The sequence below is a fragment of the Patagioenas fasciata genome, chromosome 4 (assembly GCF_037038585.1).
Source record: "Patagioenas fasciata isolate bPatFas1 chromosome 4, bPatFas1.hap1, whole genome shotgun sequence".
NCBI lineage: Eukaryota > Metazoa > Chordata > Aves > Columbiformes > Columbidae > Patagioenas > Patagioenas fasciata.
The window spans coordinates 56,530,621-56,549,938 of NC_092523.1; the positions used below are offsets into that span (position 1 = coordinate 56,530,621).

Consider the following 19,318-nt stretch of genomic DNA (forward strand, 5'->3'; position numbering starts at 1 on the left):
AGTTTACATGAAAAGTAGGACTGGAATTAAAGTTTGAGATGAAAAAATATTTGGAAGGGTGTTGGGGGGTTCTTGAGAATGTGAAGTCTAAGTTTTGGTACTGTCTGGTAGGAATGTGGTAATAATTGCACTTTTAACAATCTTAAAATGATACTATTCATAATCTCAGGAGGTGCTATGTGTACTTCTGTGTGCATAGATCTGGCAGTAAATTACATACAAAGATTGATTAGTAGGTATCAAAGTGATCATCATGATAAATGTATTTTCCTTTGCTTATATTGTAGCTCATTTAAAATTGTATATATATCTTGCCTCTGTAATACATGTGAAACAGCCATCAGCTGACAACTGTTTCCCCTGCCAGTATCTCTTTACCTTCTAGATGCAAATAGCTGCTTCCAGTGTTTTCTTCAGACTTCAACTTGTCTCTTGTAATTTGTGTGTGTTGCTACAATAGCTGTGGACCCTGGAAATACAACGTCAGTGATATATTGGTCGCTAGGTTAATTTGTCCCCCTGACAAAAATTGATTTATCCTTGGTTTATTATGGCTTTAATAGAATAGAAAAGATCATAATCAGGCCCTGAAGTTACCACTTGTGTTGTGGTTCCCAGTTCTTCCTCTGTCTTCATACTTTGGTTCTGTATTGCAGAATTATTAATCCAGTGCAAATATTGCTAGGAGGTTTAAGTGCTTCTCTTAAATGCCTTATTCAGACTCCCACAAAATAGGTGATAAATATTTCAGGGTCAGAAAACCAAATAGCATGGAGAGACTGTGGCTGTAGTGTTTTGTGTGATCTCTTCTCCTCCTTCTGTGCATTGTTTTTCAGTGAAAACTCCTTCAGATAATACTCTGATATTGGACCTCTGTGCCATCTTATGCCAAGAATTATGCACCCTTAGCTGTGGCAGATATTGTTGGTCTTGTTACAGGGCCAGCAAATCAAAGTGCCTTCTTGGTACAGTAGATAGGTCTTTTTTATTTGCCAGAAATGTGCATTCTTAGCTCATTACCCTTTTTGGAAAAAAAATTATCTAGTGTGGACAGGGACATTTTCTTAGGCCACTTTTTCCAGTGTTCAAGTCCTTTAAGGGAGGACAGTGGGAAGAGAGTGGTTTTAGCTTCTCAGCTTCCATTTGGGAGGCAAGTGGAGTTGTCCCAGCCTTCTTTTTCTGAACTGTTGAACCAGGTGTAGAGCTGTTAAATGCTCCATGCCGCTGCACAGCTGTGCCGGTGTTGTGCTTGGATCACCTATATGGGTGTTTGTGCAGGAAAAGCTCTGACTGGGCTGGATCAAAGGAGTAGTAACTAAATCATTGCCTAGTAGATTCCTGGGAAAGTATTTTGCTTGTCCCAAAAATTTACAAAGGAAATGTTCTCTTACCAATTTCGATCAGAAGAAAATAAATGGAGATAAATTTACAAAAGTCGTTGGAGGAAGAGGTGGGGAGGGCAGGGTAGGACAGGGGGAAAGCAGATGCTTGTAAAATGCGCGCTCCTCTTCCATCTGCAGTTCTTTGGATCCAGAAGATGAACCCAGGTCTCTTTCCTGTTCATACCAGTTATTCAAAGTGAGAAGCTTTATAGGTTGTTCCACAAGCTTTAAAGAACAATGTGAATTGTTGCAAGTGATTTTTTTCAGGGATATGCTTAGTGGGGAACAGTAAAAGACATGTCAGATTTTTTTGTTCTTTTAAAGTAAAACTGCTTACTTGATCTTGTCGCATTCTGCCAAAAGAAAACATGGATTGGTGTCACCCTTATGGAGAACTTTGGTGCAATCTACAGTGATCCGATAGTAGTGATGAACATTCCGTTGAAGTAGTTCACTTGGAGACGTAGTTTGATATGTCTTGCACTTAGCTTTAAAATCGGCTGTATTCTCCATCCAGTCACAGTAATTAATAATTTTGAAAAATATGGGCTCAACAGGATTTTGGATACTCAGATGCTGAAAAGAATCTTATCTGCTCAGTTCTGGTGAAGCAGATTGTACAGTTGGGAGCTAGGTTAACTACAAATACCTCTTTGTAGTTCATTGTCTGAGCTATGGATTTGGGAGAGTGGTAAACCTGAGAAAGTGAAATGTTTGACCTTGTTTTGCTTAATACTAATTCCTTATGTAAATGAATTTATCTAAAAACGTATGAGTGAAACAAATTGTAGGTTAACTGAGATGTATTTCCTGCATAAACAGTAACATTATACTGAACCAGTTAAGGAACAGACTGACTTGCTGAATGCATCCTGATGTGCTTAACCTGAAGATGGTACTTGAAAGAAATGCCACATTTAAGGACAGTTTTTGATACCATCTGACACTACCATCATTCCTGATCAGGGTCTTATTGTTCCTTTTTTATTTTTTTTATTGCAAAGTACATAGGGTTGAGCATTTCTTTATAATGCACCTGTAACTTGTAGTTTGCACCTTCTTTGTAGGCCAAGGAGTGTTATAAAGTTGTGTCTTTTTAAAACCAGGATATCCCAGAAGCATAGATGGAAAGCATTAACTTTCTGCCCATAAGGGAAAATTTCACCTGTAGTACAACTCATGCTAGTATGGAGCATACTTGTGAAACCCTTCTGTAAAAAAACTCAGAGCAACTTTCTCTCTCAAACCCAAAAGGCTGAAGCTTACCTGGGTTTAAATTGAGTTTAACTTTTCATAGTACCTTGCAGGCTAGTCATCTTCTGAGAGTTTGTATTTTTACTGGTACATGCACAAGCTTGAGCATGCATGAGTTTTCATTGCAGCACTTGTACTGTCATTTGGAGCAGTGAATACTGACATACATACCACCCAAACAGATTCATAGTTCACTTTTTCTGAAGCCAGCCAATGCTGGTTATACTTGCCTTCAGAGCAAATTTATTTCACAACATGTTCTTAATAGAAAAGGTTGTAAGAGCCTGCATTACCTGCATAGGCAAAATCTCAAAAAAAAAAAATCCAGTGGAAATGCTGAGTTCTCATGAAGGTTCCAGCTGAGTTTATTAATATCTGTCTTGCAACTGGAATTGCATGAAAAGGAGTAAGAGCTGAGAATGTGCAGGTAAGTTTTCAACAGTATTAGAATTGAAGGATTTTGGAAATAATGCAACTTCTTTAGTAGCTATGCAGAATTTCTGTCAATGTGAAGAGGATATCTATACGGCTAGATCAGTAATACAAGCCATATGATGTGTTGTACTCATGTGAAGAATCCTTGTGAAGCACATAGATCTCAGATAAGAAATATTGGACAGTACTTGAACACCAAAGTGTGTGTGTGCTTGAAAATGCAGTGGTAATGGTTGAACTTGCAGGCTATTAACAAAACTTGTGTGGCAACTGAGTCAGAAATAGCTGCTCTTTCAAAAAAGTTTTGAACATATTCTGTGTAAGGACTAAAGCATCAACTTGTAGCACAGATAGAAAATAATTTGCAAATGCTAGGGAAAGGTATCACATGAAAAATCTTTCTCCCAAGTATCAGAACTACTTGCTGCTGAGCTTACAGATCAAAGTAATTCCTATCAAACTGGATCAAAGAATGGTGCTTGTTCACCATTCTGTAACTTCTAGTGTGTAGGAGTATTTTCAGAATGAAAAAAAATTGGGAAGCTGGGATTTAAGCGTATGCTTTTAATGTTTTGGATTCATTCAATGTCATGTTAATATCTGAGAACAAACTAAACATTCAGGAGACGTACCCTGGTTAAACCTAGGTTTGCTGTCTGCAACACCAATTAAAGGAACCAAGCCACCTACACATGGTGGAGGGAATGGCTTCTTTTCACAGTGATAAGCAGAAGGTCTCTTAGCAATGGGTGTGCAAAAATGGTCTTTCTATGCTGTGACTATTCAAATAATGAGCAAGGTTTGTATACTGGTGGCTGAGAATGAGGACTGCAAGTGCTTGTGCTTTCAGTTTCTGTCTTGGTTAAATATGTTGTAGGCTTTGGTCTGTCTTGAGGGTGTTGGGAAAGTGATGGATTTAGTCCTTTGGCCTTGGGTTTCCTGGGGCTGCCAGTACTCAGAGGTGTACATTCCTTCCCCTTTGGTCTAATTTCCTCTCTTTGAAGTGGAGATCAGGCTTCCATTGAAAGCAGAGGTTGTCCAGACACATGAACATCTGACTTTATTTGAGCATACATGAAAGGCTTTTATTACTTTCTTTTAACATTTCTGTCTAATAATACCATCCTAAATCACACTATGGAATGATATCACGGTAGTTGCTGCCTGGAGTCCTTGTGTGTTGTAGAAAGCTTAATGCTTCATGTACAGGATCTTTCAAGGCCTAGCTGAGATTTCACTTGTGTTGTCTTCCATATGTTTGGAAAAAAACCCCTTCATCATCTGCATCTAATTTAGCAGAGAGCTGGAATGCCGGAAACATATTTTCATTCCCAATGAAACATAATTGCAAGTACATTGTGAGTGAAAGTATCAAATTGGAGTTGCTCGTCTCTTTGTTTAAAATGGAGAGGATTTCCAAGTTTTGGCTGCTTTTATCTTTTTATAGGTTGCGACCCATCTTACTTTGGTCTGACCTGAGCCTGCAGGGGTGTGTAGTGAGCCAACACCAAAGTCATTAGGTCAGATGTGCTTCACCTGAGCTCTTGCGGGTAGGGTAGAGAAGCCCTGCTGCTGCTAAGCTCTTGCTGCATGTATTTTGTTTGTATGATGATCTAAAGCCCTTAATGAGCTCTCTGGCCCATAAATTTTTTACACGTCCTAACAAAAGACACTTAGGGATGTTCAGTATCTTGATTTTGTGTGCTTTAGACTCTTTGGCTGGCCTTGGTGCAAAACATCAGTAGATGATACTGCTCTATTACAATACCTAGTCACAAATAGCGACTGAGTTAACAGTTTTTTGTTTCATGAAGCACATGGCAAATTTTGTCGTGCTAAGAGGCAAACTTCTCAAAGTACTTTTTAAGATTCAGAGATGAGTTGGGACCTGTAAGCATCGATGTGTTTTGTGTGTATTTGGTCCAGATTCCTTTACCAGCTTATTGCCAGGGAATGTGAATGCCTTTTACAAACAAAATAAATCTGACATATGTTAGCTGTGCTTGTTTTCTCTGTCAATTCTAAAAATTTTATGTATAAAACTATTTTATATTTCTTTGGAACTTCCAGGGAATTCGACTGTTTTGTTAGAAAATGCGAGGTCAAAGGATAATTTTTGATGAGTCTTGCTGTTCACTTTTAATAATTTTGAAGCAGTACTAGCAGTCTTATGAAAGATAAAGGCCATAGGAATAATTAAAAACATGTAAGTGAAGAATTAGAAAAGCTTTTCCAGAGCTAATGTAGAAAGAGAACTCAAGTCACAAGACAATAATCAGAGCATCTGTTCTGCAAACTCCCTAAGTATGAACTTGAAAACCCAATTGTTGCTGCAATGTCATCCATTACTTACACTGGCTAATCCAGTTTTTTAAAAGGTTAATTATATATTTCCATTCCTAAAGGTTGAAATTATTGTCTTGAGAACCATTGTGTCTATTGGAAGATAAGTTGAAAAATCTTAGTCTACATCTGTTCTAATTAAACTTGGTTCTGACATTTAATTAAGTGATGAATCAAGCTCATATAAAACAGGTAACTTTGAGTAAAAATTACTTTCCTCTGAGGTTGATATTTAGAAATTTTACCTTCCAACTTGAAAGAATAGCTGTATGAAAAACTAATATTGAAATATTCAGAAGAGCTAAATGATATCTAACAATCTGATATCAGTGTGACTTCTGATCTGTAAAATAGATTTTTTAATAGGTTTTTTGTTTGTTTGGGGTTTTTTTGTTAATGCAGGTTTCTTAATGAAGCACAGAAACATGCAGACCTGGCATTGGTTATTTAAATAAAACCACTGCTAGTCTGGAGAGGTTAGAGGACACCCCTCCCCCTCAGTGACTTCAAACCTGTTTTTTTATGTGTCCACATGTGTGTAATCAAAACGTGTCTTAGTAACTTCCTTCTCTGGAGTTAACTCTCAGATCATTATCAAGAGTACATGAAAGAGTGTAAGAGGTATGGTTGTAAAGGCAGAGAAAAGTGAAGTCAAGTATAAAGTTACTAGAAGAGTAGATTAATTTAATTGCGTTACACTGGCTTGTCTACAATATCTGTTCTAGAGGTTGGCTGTAAGTATAACTTCTTGGGAAAAATAGTCTATAACTGATAGTTTTAAAATAATAAAAGTTGCATTTTTAGCTTTTACTTGCTTAGGCAAGTAAGGGAGCTGCTTGAATTTGTGAGGCACTGACTTGGTTTCCTGCACTGATCAAGCGCATTGCTTTTGAAATGCAGGGTGATGCTGGTACAGGTTAATAGATGACCTGAAGGTTATAAGTGGGGGAAGAAAAATTTGTCCTTCTTTCTGAAAATAAATATTTTTGAAATGGCTATTTTGACACTTGCTGTAGATGACAGAGGCAAAAAAAGTAATTAATTATTCTATGAAAGGAATTTGATTTTGTCCTGTTTTTCTTAACCTGTAGCCGCAAAAAGAAGGGAAAGATAGGAAGACTACATATGCATTAGTCAGGGCTACTGAAAATCCTGGAAGAACAGAACTGCAGGAGCGTGAGGATGAACTGGTTCTCGCAGAAAGCTGGAAACGGGATAAGGTGGCTACTGTGTGCAAGTTGCATGAAATGCAAGAAAAGAAATAAGCAGTTCAACTAATAATAAGAGGGTAATAATATGGGTAGGAATTCTTGTAAAAATAGCACTTGAGAATCCTGACATCTCTCTTCAAGAGGACAGTAGTGTATAGAAGATATACTTGATATTTATCAAGTGCAAGAAGCTACAATGCATTGTATTTTTGTTACTGTTCTCCCTCCCTTTGTCTATTCAAGTCCTGCATTAGAGTATGAATTAAGTCACTGCAATTCTACTTTCTGTCCTTTTAGAATGTGAACCTTGGTTCATACTGTTTGATTTGGGACCAAGCTTTCTTGATTTTTATTGTGTTACGGGCATTGCATTGCAAGTATGTGCCTCCCAGCTTTGCAGTGAGTTTATTAGGCAGGGAAAACCTCATTCATTCTGATGTGGAAGTGAAGTTCTACATGGAGCAAGGCTTTACTGTTTTATTTCCTCCTCTATTACTCAATACTGTTTACTGACTGAACATTGGCTGGCTATACGTATCACAGAGCTGTAGTGGTTTCTCATTTAATTATGACAATTTTTCAAGGACTAGTGTCAGCCAAGGGCAGGGGTGTGAATCTTAGCCAGAAGAAGAGTCATTGGGAGAGGAATGCCTGTTTGTTGTGTTACATGAAACTGCTTTTCCACTCGAGATGCAAAAAGAAGAGCCATCTGCAGCGAGACCAAGGGTGTATTTTCCTGCAAGTCGAGAAGCCTGGCTTGTGCTGCCACGGAGGCAACGACTTGTGCCAGCAGCATTGCTGGAGCTCTTTAGCACAGAAAAATGAGCACATCAGCCTGGGGAGTCTAGTACTCAGACCATGCTTGCTCACAGGTCAGTGACTGATGTCTGCTTTTAACTTGTATTGGTAATACCTCTTTGAGTGTGGTTACTGTCTCTTACCCTGGAATTTATTAGTTCTGATAGTATGCTACAAATGGGAATGAATTTTAAGCATTAATGATAGAGGATATAATTTAGAGGGAGTCAGGGAGTGGGGACAGGGGTGACATAATGTTATTAGGTAGCTGAGCAAACTGATAGGTAATTTACAGAGACTGTCTTGACATCAGTGGCACAATATTGTGGAACTCTGTCTCCACACATCTTGATGTGTTAGCGTGGAAACTAGTGCCTTGGCAACTCCTGAAGAAAAAAAATATCCTTCAGAAGTGTGTACATAATCCTAAGGTGTCTGTTTCCCTGTTGATTTATTACTGTGAGCAAATGTTTGAAACATGAAAAAAGAGCTGAAATGTGATTCTCACAAAAACGGAAGTGTATCTTGGAGGTAAGTTGGCTTTATTTTCAGAGCTAGTGCTAAAAATGCTTCAGAATTCAGTACCAAGTGTTATGAGTATAGGCATGAAGAAAAGGAGGCCTGTGTTTAGTGAGGAAGAAATAGGCTCTGTGTAATTTAGTGCTTTATTTTGCTGGTAGTGCTACAGCCATGACCCAGATCCAGGTCCATGCACACTCCTTGCGACTTTATGCTGTAGGGGATGAGCTTAGTAATATGAGTAACACTGAAGTAAATTCTGCATGTTCAGGTTTGTACAAAGAGAAGCCCCGACAATGGCCTTTTTTTCCCCTTTCACACACAAACTTAGATCTGTTCACGGGGTTTGTGTTGTCCTGAGCAGTAGTTGCAGGCTTGTGAAGTCACAGCCATTTAAATGTAGAAAGAAAATCCAAGAAAAGCAACAGTGCAGAGCAATGGTGTCCAGATAGAGAGATGAGCTGTTCCTGGGGGGAGGGCAGGGAGGCTTCCCTGTTGCTTTGACTACAGTAATGTGAAATATAGTAAGTCCCTCTGAATGTAGGTGATAACCTCCTTTATCTTGGGCACACTGCTATTCTGCTCTGCAGATAGTGCTTAAAAAAACCAGACTCTTCGTACTGCAAAGGGAGTTGCCGAGAAAAGGTAGGTCTTTCTGGTTTATTCTTACCATTACTTTATGCTATTCATGAGCTCTGTTATTTGTAGCAGGAGGAATTTATATTCTCAGGATACCTTGCCTCTCTTGGCTGCTTGGATGCTGAATAATTTGAACTATATGAACTTGAACATGTTTAGCCCACTTTCAAAGTGGCTGCAGATTCAGGACCTGCCATCTTCAAATGGTTTCCCTTCTGCTTTTGTGGCAGTTTCTATGAAGTGTTCGTCCTAGTTACTGCAGCGGTCTCTCTTTTTGTAGCCTACTTAAAACTTGGAGAGTGCCTGATATCGCTTTGCTGCTAGCTGGTGTTTTTAAGTGAACAAACCAAGAAATGTTTACTTTAAGTTTTATGTAGGTAAGTAACATGCGCCTGTCTCCTGGCTGGCTATACGTATCACAGAGCTGTAGTGGTTTCTCATTTAATTATGACAATTTTTCAAGGACTAGTGTCAGCCAAGGGCAGGGGTGTGAATCTTAGCCAGAAGAAGAGTCATTGGGAGAGGAATGCCTGTTTGTTGTGTTACATGAAACTGCTTTTCCACTCGAGATGCAAAAAGAAGAGCCATCTGCAGCGAGACCAAGGGTGTATTTTCCTGCAAGTCGAGAAGCCTGGCTTGTGCTGCCACGGAGGCAACGACTTGTGCCAGCAGCATTGCTGGAGCTCTTTAGCACAGAAAAATGAGCACATCAGCCTGGGGAGTCTAGTACTCAGACCATGCTTGCTCACAGGTCAGTGACTGATGTCTGCTTTTAACTTGTATTGGTAATACCTCTTTGAGTGTGGTTACTGTCTCTTACCCTGGAATTTATTAGTTCTGATAGTATGCTACAAATGGGAATGAATTTTAAGCATTAATGATAGAGGATATAATTTAGAGGGAGTCAGGGAGTGGGGACAGGGGTGACATAATGTTATTAGGTAGCTGAGCAAACTGATAGGTAATTTACAGAGACTGTCTTGACATCAGTGGCACAATATTGTGGAACTCTGTCTCCACACATCTTGATGTTTGCGCCTGTCTCACTTTCTCACTTTGCGCCTGTCTCCTCTTTCTGAATCTTTTACTAGGTGGATAACTTAAATAGGTTTTATTTCTCTCTCTGTGTGTGGTGTTTTTTTGTTTGTTTGTTTGTTTGTTTGTTTGTTTTGATGAAGCAATGCCAGACAAAGATATTTACATGGTTTTAGCTAGCTTTCAGGTCACTGAAGAATACCAGTTACTTGCTAAAGTGCTCTTGACTTTAATTCTACTTCTCACTCAATCTGCACACCAGACACGTGTGAGGAGGAAGCTGCCCTGTATGGCAGCATGCTGCTATGCTCTAGGTTGTGCAGTTTTCAAGTGCATTTTATGTAATGACCAGAACAGTGGTGGACACAGAATACTTTTAAAGAAGGTGTGATCATCTTTTAACTGTGGGTTGTAGTAACAGAACCTGAAGACTGTGGTTGCAATACCGTAGGGAGTGCATCTTTGGCTTTAACGGTTCCTTCAGTATGAGCTGGAAATGTAGGTGTGAGCATCCATGCATAGGTTGACCACATGAATTTATACAGTTCCTAGGTATTAATTTCAGAGGCAAGTGTCTTCATACTGGCTTAGGAGTTTGGTGAAACTATTAACATACAGCTTTACTGGAAAAGGTAGTGTTACAATGGCTTTATAGTGTAGTACAGTGTAATTTTTCATTTACTTAAACAATTTGGATGGCATAACATTCTACCTACTGCTTTCTGAAATATATAGGAAAGGATTGCAGACTCTTTATGATGCAAACTTGTTTTTAAAAATGTGAAATGTTCATTCCTTAAGTACGAATTAATGCTTTTCCTGAGCAGAAGATGGAAATGTCAACTACAAAACTACAAAGTAACAGTGCTTATTTTGAGTTGGCTCTCTCTGTGGAAAGACACACATCTGCTTTCAAAAATGTTGACTATATTGTCTCCAATATTCCAACATAGAAATTTATGTCAGTATGGTTAATGTTTTTAAGTGACAGAGCAATTAACACTTACATAAAACATTTCTGAACAGCATTGAAACTACACTGATTTCTGTTTAAAGTAGGTCTATTTTAAGTTTAAGTCCTGCTGTGGCTGGCAGGCAGAGAGGACTCAAACCTTGGCTCTGGTGCTGAGTTTACTAGGAATGGAAATGGATACGCGCTTGAGTGTGCCACATTTGAGCCTTCGGTTCTGACTTGTCCGTGTTTATTTGAAATGGTGTCAAGATACTCCCTGCAGCTGGGTGTGTGCTCGCTACCTGCGCATAGTGTTCGCTATCCATATGCTGGTTTGGATGTGTACAGTATGTGTGTAACATTTACGCACATGCTGTTGCAGTTGCCCCCAGGTGTTGCACTCTCACTCCAGAGTGAGTGAGAAATGGTGATTCTGAATTTCAGTGCAGGCAGGTGCAGGTGATTCCATCAGTCCCTCTGAGACCCTGGAGCAGGATGCTCCCAAGCCTACATTTCAGAAACGCTGTGGTACTTCTGGGGAAGCGCATTTCGAAGCGTGAGATGTCCGCTTCAGAGGAACTCTCAGCAGAATACCAAATACTGCTGTTACTTGAACTTCTTTGAACTGAGAAGGAAATGCATTACGTTTTATTTAACAGAGCAGAAGAAAGTAATTTTGCGTTAAATGTTAGTGGTAAATATGTCAAAAATAAGTCCAAAATGTTCTGTTTACCAAATGTGACCTAATGTAGGATTTGAAAGGTCATTTTGGGGTGGATTGAGGTGGGCTGAAGCTCCACTGTGGTGTCTCTGGAGGTACCCAGAAATAAGGTTCTGCCTGCTTTCAGCCTCTGTGTATCAGGAATGATGTTGCTGTGCTGGTTGCCAGAGTTGGGACTTTGCTGGGGCTGTTTGCTCTGAGCAAGAGATGAGTTTTGAAGTTCAGTGCAGGCAGCAGATGTTCCTCTTCATTCCTCCCAGTCTCCAGCAACCACAAACTCTTTCTGCAGAACTTATGTACTCCTTCAATTTAGAAGAATTGTCTCCTCTGCCCCATCTTCCCTCATGGGTTGTTACTCCCACTTTGCATTCTGTATTTATTTAACCTTTGGCTGTTTGTGGAGGAACCCTTGGAGTTAAAGGCATTGAGGGAGTGCTGAATTGCATCAGGTTTGGGAGGAGGCTTTTGCTGCTGTTGACAAACTAGAAGGTATTTTCCCCCCTGTCAGCATACTTAGTGAATGTAACTTGTAACATCTTAGTTCCCTTGGTCAATTTTACAAGGAATGTGGAAGGCCTGAACTGCTGTGAGTACAACATGGAAAGTCTAGTTGCGCTGGATTTCCTGAAAGAACAGGCAGCTGAGTTCCATTCTTAGTGATTCACTGTCAGAGGGCTGCTGACAGCTGTACTCGGATGCCTTTTGCCATCAGTCTTTGAGAATGAAGAGCTGTGCCAGAGATTATTTTTATACTTTGAAAGATCATCTGTTGAGATCATGCTTGGACACAAATCTTAATCAATTCTTTTGTAAGTGGAGTCAGTAAGTGCTGAAGAATTCACCACTCACATATGAATTAAGTTGTTTTTAAGCTGTCCTTACCATCACTTTCTCCATGTAAAGTATGAAACTGTAAACAGGGTTTGAGGTTTTTCAGTGTCAGATATTCAGAGGCAGTGTAATCCATTGGTTGGAGAGAGACATCTGGGAGTTAGACTTTTTTTTTTTTTTTTCTGTTCCAGATGCTGCTTTTTGACTTACTCCTTGACCTTTTCACTGCTCAGTATTTCAGCTTGTGACACTTGCCAAGTGTTCTGCATTTCTTTGTCCATCTCACATCACTTGACCCTTCAGCTACCAGAGGCTGTTTTCTGTCTTGTCTGTAGTTTTGTATGCTTCTCCAGGTAGTTATAGCTGATTTTCTGCTGCGTGCAATTTCTCTCTAGCATTGCCAGTTTTATGGAATAAGACACCTGAAGTAGCAGTCTGGGTGGAAACCTGGGAAATGAGAGACCGCTCTAATTTAATCACAACTACACTTTTCCAGTTACATTGGCAGCAGCAACCATGTCTTGCAAGTGTGTGCTACCATGTGAGGAAAAAGCTGAGGACATACATGAATCACAAGTAACATGCAAAAGCATAACAGAGATGGTGTTATTTACCATTGTAAGGTGCTCCTCAAGCCTTCAAAACCCTTCTTTGTTTGTGGTGCGACATTTCATAATCACTGCTGAATCAGACAGTGTATATCTGCACTTCAGAAAAGACAGCCAAACAGATGGTATGTAAATGTGTCAGTTAAACAAGTATTCTACAGGTAGAGTCTGTCTCGACTCAGAAATGGCAGTGAGATCAGGAAGCGATGGAGAGAACAGAAAGTGTTATTTCGAGGTGTCAGAAGAGTCTGTAATGGGCAAAGTGCTTTTAGCTGTGCCATTTCATGATGCCTCTTGCTGCTACAACAGTAGTGGAAGGACAGGAAGGGGTTTGTCTGAATGTTGCTGCTTGGATATATATGGCAGCAAAAGTTAACCTGTGACAATCACCCAAAATACTGGCTTGACAGCATGATGCTGTAGGCACAGAACTGCAGCACTTGCTTTGCTTTACCTAGCAGCAGCTGACAGATACGGAGGATTCTTTGAATACTGTTACCCAGTGATCTCTACCAAGGAAGCCAATATGATTTTGTTGCTTTATGGGGAAGAAATAAGTTCTAGCCTGTAGAGAAATAATGTGTTTAGCACTAACCCTGAGCTCTGTTTATTCCTGAGTGCAGAAAGGACAAAGGAGAGGCAAGAGGTTCTGACTCTGCTGTTCCCCCCATCTGACAGTGTTTTTTATACCAAAGGCCATGCTAAATACAAAGGTGCTACTATTGATCATTGCTACTGCAAGAGCAGTTACAGAGCATCTGGCACACTTCAGCTTCCTATCTTCAGCCTTGAGCTGAATGCAACAGGGCAGAAAGTGATGGGAAGTGAACTGGTGTCCAGACCTCTTCTATAAGTTTCAGACTGTGCATGTGTGCTAATACTTGTCACAACTGCAGAAGTCAAATATTCACACACTCTGTGACATTTTCAATGGTACCTAACAGAATTTAACTTGCTTTCATTGTAATTCGCAAGAAGTTGAATACCTTGTAATGTTCTTCATAAATTCCCTAGTGCCATTTCATTTGGGGTATTTATAGGTGTGCTTGAATTCCTGTAAGCAAACAGTAGACTTTTAGAAGTCTGTCTCATGTAGGAATATCTGTAGGATGGTTCTGGCATGGAAGTGCAAATCATGTACTGAAGCGTCGTATTTGACCAAGACCTCAATGTCTTGGCAAAATTGTTCAGTCTTGGATTTGGGAACTGGTCCCAAAATGAATTTAAAATCAAGAGAAGCCTTTCCGTTAGCTTCACTGGGCTGCGGATCAGACCTTCTAACATCTGACTGCTGATAACACTTTTCACATTTTTTTTTTTTTCTTGCCTACGTAGTAATTATTTAGGTCTTAAAATGGTAATTCTGTCAAGCAAAATTATTTCAGGCTGTCCCTGAGAGGACAAGAAAAGGGCATGGGGAATGCAGAACCAGCCATATGTATTTGTGATTAGGAGTGTTAGTACCAGTGGTACAAAAGGCTTTCAGATGTCTCAGAAAACCTTCTGGATAAAAGTATAATAATATCTGTTTTAAAGGCTGGTAGAGGAAGGCTCCTGGCAAGGGCACTGCTGCAACCTTTGAGAAAGAACAAGACAGGAATGCTTTGAAATAGCTCCTTCCAGTGACATAACTTGAGAGAAACTCCTTGGAATGTACGTCTTGAAAAAATGGTTGCTAAGCACTAGTGGAAAGTTAACTTTCTTCTTAAGTATTTTTTCACCTCTTTGACATGGTCTTTCCTTCCACGTGCAATACACTGGCACAACAGCTGAGTAGCAACAGATTTGAAGCACTTTGGTGAGAAATAGTCCAGTCTTTACCTCCTGCAGCAGTTGCTCACAAATGCATTTCTGCGTTGTAGCAGAGATTCAGGTGTTGTGAAACATATTATGAGTAAGATGAAGGCAGACAATGTTTTCAGGTACTAAATGCTTTTATGCAGTTGTTACTCAGCCAGACTAAAGAAAGAAAAAAAAAAGGAAGCTCACTAGTCAGAGGCAGCACTCCCTACCTGAAAGGTACTGATGACCTTAAACTTAGGCACTTAAGCTTAGAGTTCATGAGAAATAAGTAGAAAGAAACGCAAAATTAGACATCACTTGAAAAATAAGTTATATGTCTTCATGTAAGCATTGCGATGTTGAAGTAATCTAATTTTATACAGAACTGTTGAGTCACAGATTTTTATGTATTTTGCACTCAAGCACTTACACACATACATGTGTGTGTGTATATTTATACACACATGACAGGTTCATCAATGTGCAAATCATTTGTTGCTGCAAAATTGCAGCCTTTTACTGGATCTGTTAATGTGTCTGTCGTGGAAAAGTCATCTCAATGCAGTGCTGCGTTGTCTGCTCTTTTGGGATGCTGCGTTGTTTGCTCTTTTGGGAGAACAAGGTGATTAGACCTTGGGACAGGCTGGAGGAGTGCGGGTCTGGGTAGGTGCTTTGGGGGCTTCTCATCTTTATCATTTCTGTGCCAGGCTGATGTTGGGCTGTAGAAGACCTGATACAGTATCTGAGTGACAGCAAGGGTGAGGAAGGGTTGCTGGAAATAAAAACTGGTGATGGTTTGCATGCTTGAAATGTGCTATCTTGGCCATGGGAAATTCAGTGAGAATAAAAACATACTGCATACCATCAGGCTGTCTTGCCAAATGGGTCATTTTGGTGTAGTTCTGTGACTATTTATTGTAGCTAGATTTGGTGTGCTGTAATGATTTTTCTGACTGTTTCCTGGCAAAGCACTGGGATCTGAGGGAGCTGCCCAATTTCATATTTCAAGTATCAAGTGGTAGTTGAAGAGAAACACTTCCCTGCTTTCTGTGCACAGCACTGGTGTGGCCCTTCCCTGTTGGCGAGGATAATGTTAAGTGTAGTTATTTGCCTTTTAGAGTGACCAGTGAGAGAGGCAGATTCCCTTATGGGAGCAGAAGGAGGTTGGATCTGGGCCAGCAGTGGTAGGTGGTGGTGGGCTCAGTGGACCAGGAGATGTTGGTGCAGAGCTAGTGTGTCAGGGAACGTTTCTCATTCTGTTTACTTTGCACTTCTGATGACCAGACAAGCCCAGGAGAGTTTGCCCACTGCCAGCCCCAAACAGACCATATGTTAAGTTCTGCTCATTACCTAAACTGGAGGTTGGCCAAGTCAGTAGAGTTGACTCTGGCAGCAAGTACAAGTTGCATTTCCCGTTCAGAAGATGGGTTTGAGTAATATGCTCATTTAGTGCTTGCAAATGCACGGCTTTCTGCCTTGTCTGATGAGGGTGAGAGGACTTGGAGTATGTTGATATAATTCCACACTTTGTTGTGTGTTATTTACATACTGTTTGCACCCCGCTGTTTTCTGCATAAGTGCCAGCACCCTTTATTTTTATGACCTTGGTGTTGAAACAGCTGTAAAAATAACTAGTGAAAGTGAACCAGCTGCTGGAATTTGTGATTCCAAGTCTGGTTTGTAGTACACAGATTCTGAAAGGGAAGGAGAGATGGAAAACAACAAATAAACAGTCTCATGGCTAAATACAATTCTTCTTAACAAAAACAAGTCAGGCTGCTAAAATTTTAACGGCTGAAAATAATGAAATCACTAATAAATAAGACAACCTTTTTGTATAGAAAGTGTCCAAGGGTATAATACTGTTTTTATTCAAAGATCTTACACTTGCCTGTGGGAACTTGTGAGCAGTATAATGTCATCTCTCCTATACCTCCTTTATTTAATATTGCAGAAGTAGTTTAAAATAGAAATTTTATCGAAGAGATGTAGATCAATTAACATTTTGCATGACTAGCTAAAATCAGAATACTTATGCTTTACACTGGTGTCAACACTAGTGAAATGCGACTTTGTGGAACAAAATTTGAAATAGCCTTTTACCCAAGTAGTTAATTGCTTTTGACTTGGGTATTTAGATTCTTGTTTGTGATCTGAGTGTAACAGGAGTAATACACGTAATTACTGTATTTAAACTCCTCCTTTGTTCCTAGCTTGAGGCTGGCCCAAGCAGCAGAGATAAGCTGGACAGGTTAGCTGGGGAGTTGTTGTGCAGCAAGGAGCCGGGAGTAGTCTATGGGCAGTAACTTTGTTCTTTTTTTTCAGCTTCAATAACTTACCTGTTGTTTACAATGCTTTCCTTAAAATACTTGCTAATTCACTTTTTAAGGATGTGAGTTGGGAGCTGCTTCTTGGCATCTACTTGGCCCAAGCAAAAACCAGCAGCATCCAAGGGATTTCTGCTCGGATTCAAAAAATGCCAGTTATGAGTTGGTTGTATTTCCTTTTGGAGAGAATAATCTCATATAGCACAGATAAGTCTGTCCCCATTCTTGACATGTTTTACCAGACAGAGTGTTAAGCAGAGGTATGGCACAAGTTTAATAAAGCCTGCTGTGTATGGCTGAAGTTGGTTCTTGGGAGATGATCCTATCGGTTCTTATTGCAAATAATTTCACTTATTGTGTTTTCATCCTCCTAAAGAGCTAAACTAATGAGTAAGAGTGGTTGGGCATCCAGGGATAAAGCTATAGAGGTTTCAGAGGCTGCTTGGTTACTGCTTTTTTTTTTTGCATTTGTAGTTAGTTATTACAGTGCATAGTGAATGCAAAATTTATTACAAGAGCCCAGACAACCTTGAAGTGTGAGCAGACATTTATGAACAAGAAACTGAGAAAGCAAACTATTAATTTTTCTAGTGGTACTTGAATCCCCCTGTGCAGCACCAGACTGAAAGGAGGCAAGGGCCAGTTCAGGAAGTTGCTGCAAATTCTAATACCCTCTGCAGCCCCAGAGCTGTCTTCAGAGCGTGCACTCTGATGGTACGTGACCCTCACAGAAACCCACTGTCAGTGTGGTCTGAGGGTTTATCGTCTGGTTGGTTCTTGTAATTGTAACTCCAGGCTCAAGTTTGCGCTGCTGAGAGCCGGACATCTTTGTATATTTTGCAGGGACGCTTTGCTCAAGTAAATGTAACAGTACAAGTGTTCTGAATCTAGGTGAACCCTAAAGGGGCAGGATTAATATTTTGTTTTCCTTTTTCTGAAAAGAATATCAAGTGATTTAAGTTCTGATCTTGCAATTGGCACTTTGCAATAAAACCTCTGTGCTGGTGTTGAGGCCCATTAACCTCAGTGGCACAGGGCAGTTAAGAGTTTTAGTCACGGAGATCGGATTCCAGGCTACGGCCCAAAGCAGGGATGTGACAACAGGCTGTATGTACATGTTAAAAGCAGAAGGTGTAAGCACACAGCAGAGGTGGCAGCTGGAGAAGTTGTTCCAAAGAAGGGTAAGTGTGAATGGTAAGAAGAAAGGAGTCGAAGGAAAAACGGGCTGAAAAACGTTCCTGCCTGGAATCTATCGATCTGTTTATTTATTCTTGCTTGATTCTGTTGCAACTTATTTTACAAAAATGTAATGCTATCCAGATAAAGTACTTGGGTTAATTGTCAGAGGGATTGTCTTGTCTATGAAATGAATGTGTATCTCTCTTTCTAATCTGCTTTAAAAGCTGAGGACATACCTTTGAAATGCCGATGTCTGTTACTCTGTTCAGGGACAGCGTTGTTGCTGTGTAGGGGGCTGGAGCGGGAGTGCCAGACTGGACTCAGCAGTCTACTTTGCTAAAGTCAGAACAGGAAGCTTTGGTCTAGATATTCTCAGTCACAGATGTCTCCTGCCTGCAATGTCTAGAATATTTTATTCTTTTCCCACCTTGATGTTTCGAAACAATAAATACCCATGAAACAGGCTTTCCCAGGCCCTGACAGCTGGGCAAGTTCCTGACTGGGCAAGAAAGACTGCCAGTGGTAGTTCAGAAAGAAAAGCAGCATGTCCTTCAAACACTTACAGACAGTGAAATTTCATTCACCATTAATTTTGCACAAAGCTGTGTTTGTGGATGTAGTCACATTTTATTCTGCTTAGGTATAAAGGATTTGGCACACATAGGTCTGGATTTGATTTGTGTTGTAACTGAAAATATCAGAGCTTCCAACTCAGAAAATCCTACATTTGAGGTATAGACTTGACAGGGTATCAGGAAGAGCTTTTTGACCATGAAGATTAAACACGTGCTTGCAGGACTGTATATACAAAATCCATCAGGAAGATTCATGACTGTCCAGAGATGGTGAGAAAGTTCAGTTTTAACAAGGCTCAAAAAGCCATATGAAACTGTGACAGTTTAATTGCACACTTCAGCTCTACCTTTGACACACTTCTTGTGCATTGAGCTGATGTACCAGAGTTATGCATGATTTGCAAAATGTCTGTAATAAGTGTGGTAGGACACACACCCACTTCAGTCAAGGGATTGCTTGTATGAGGGGATATGCAGCTATTCTTGTATTTAATGTCAGCATTCCATTAAATTGACTTTATTTTTTTTTTTTAAAAAAAAGAGGCCTGCTTGTCTGGTGGGGTATATTAAGCCCCAGTGACGCAAAGGCTTCTTTAATATTGTGTGACAGCACCAAGCTCGTCAGGAAATATGAAATGCAGAGGTCTGTTAGTGAGGAGCATCCCGCCTCCCTTAGTCTGAAGAGCTATTATCAGTATATTCCTCGTTACTGTCTGTAATCCGGCAG

The 19,318-nt window shown here is 40.0% G+C and overlaps 1 protein-coding gene across 1 annotated transcript in view; it reads left to right on the top strand.

The window, feature by feature from the left end:
- Positions 1-19,318, top strand: part of ARHGAP24 (Rho GTPase activating protein 24) — a 204,797-nt gene that overhangs the window by 17,356 nt on the left and 168,123 nt on the right. The window lies entirely within an intron of this gene.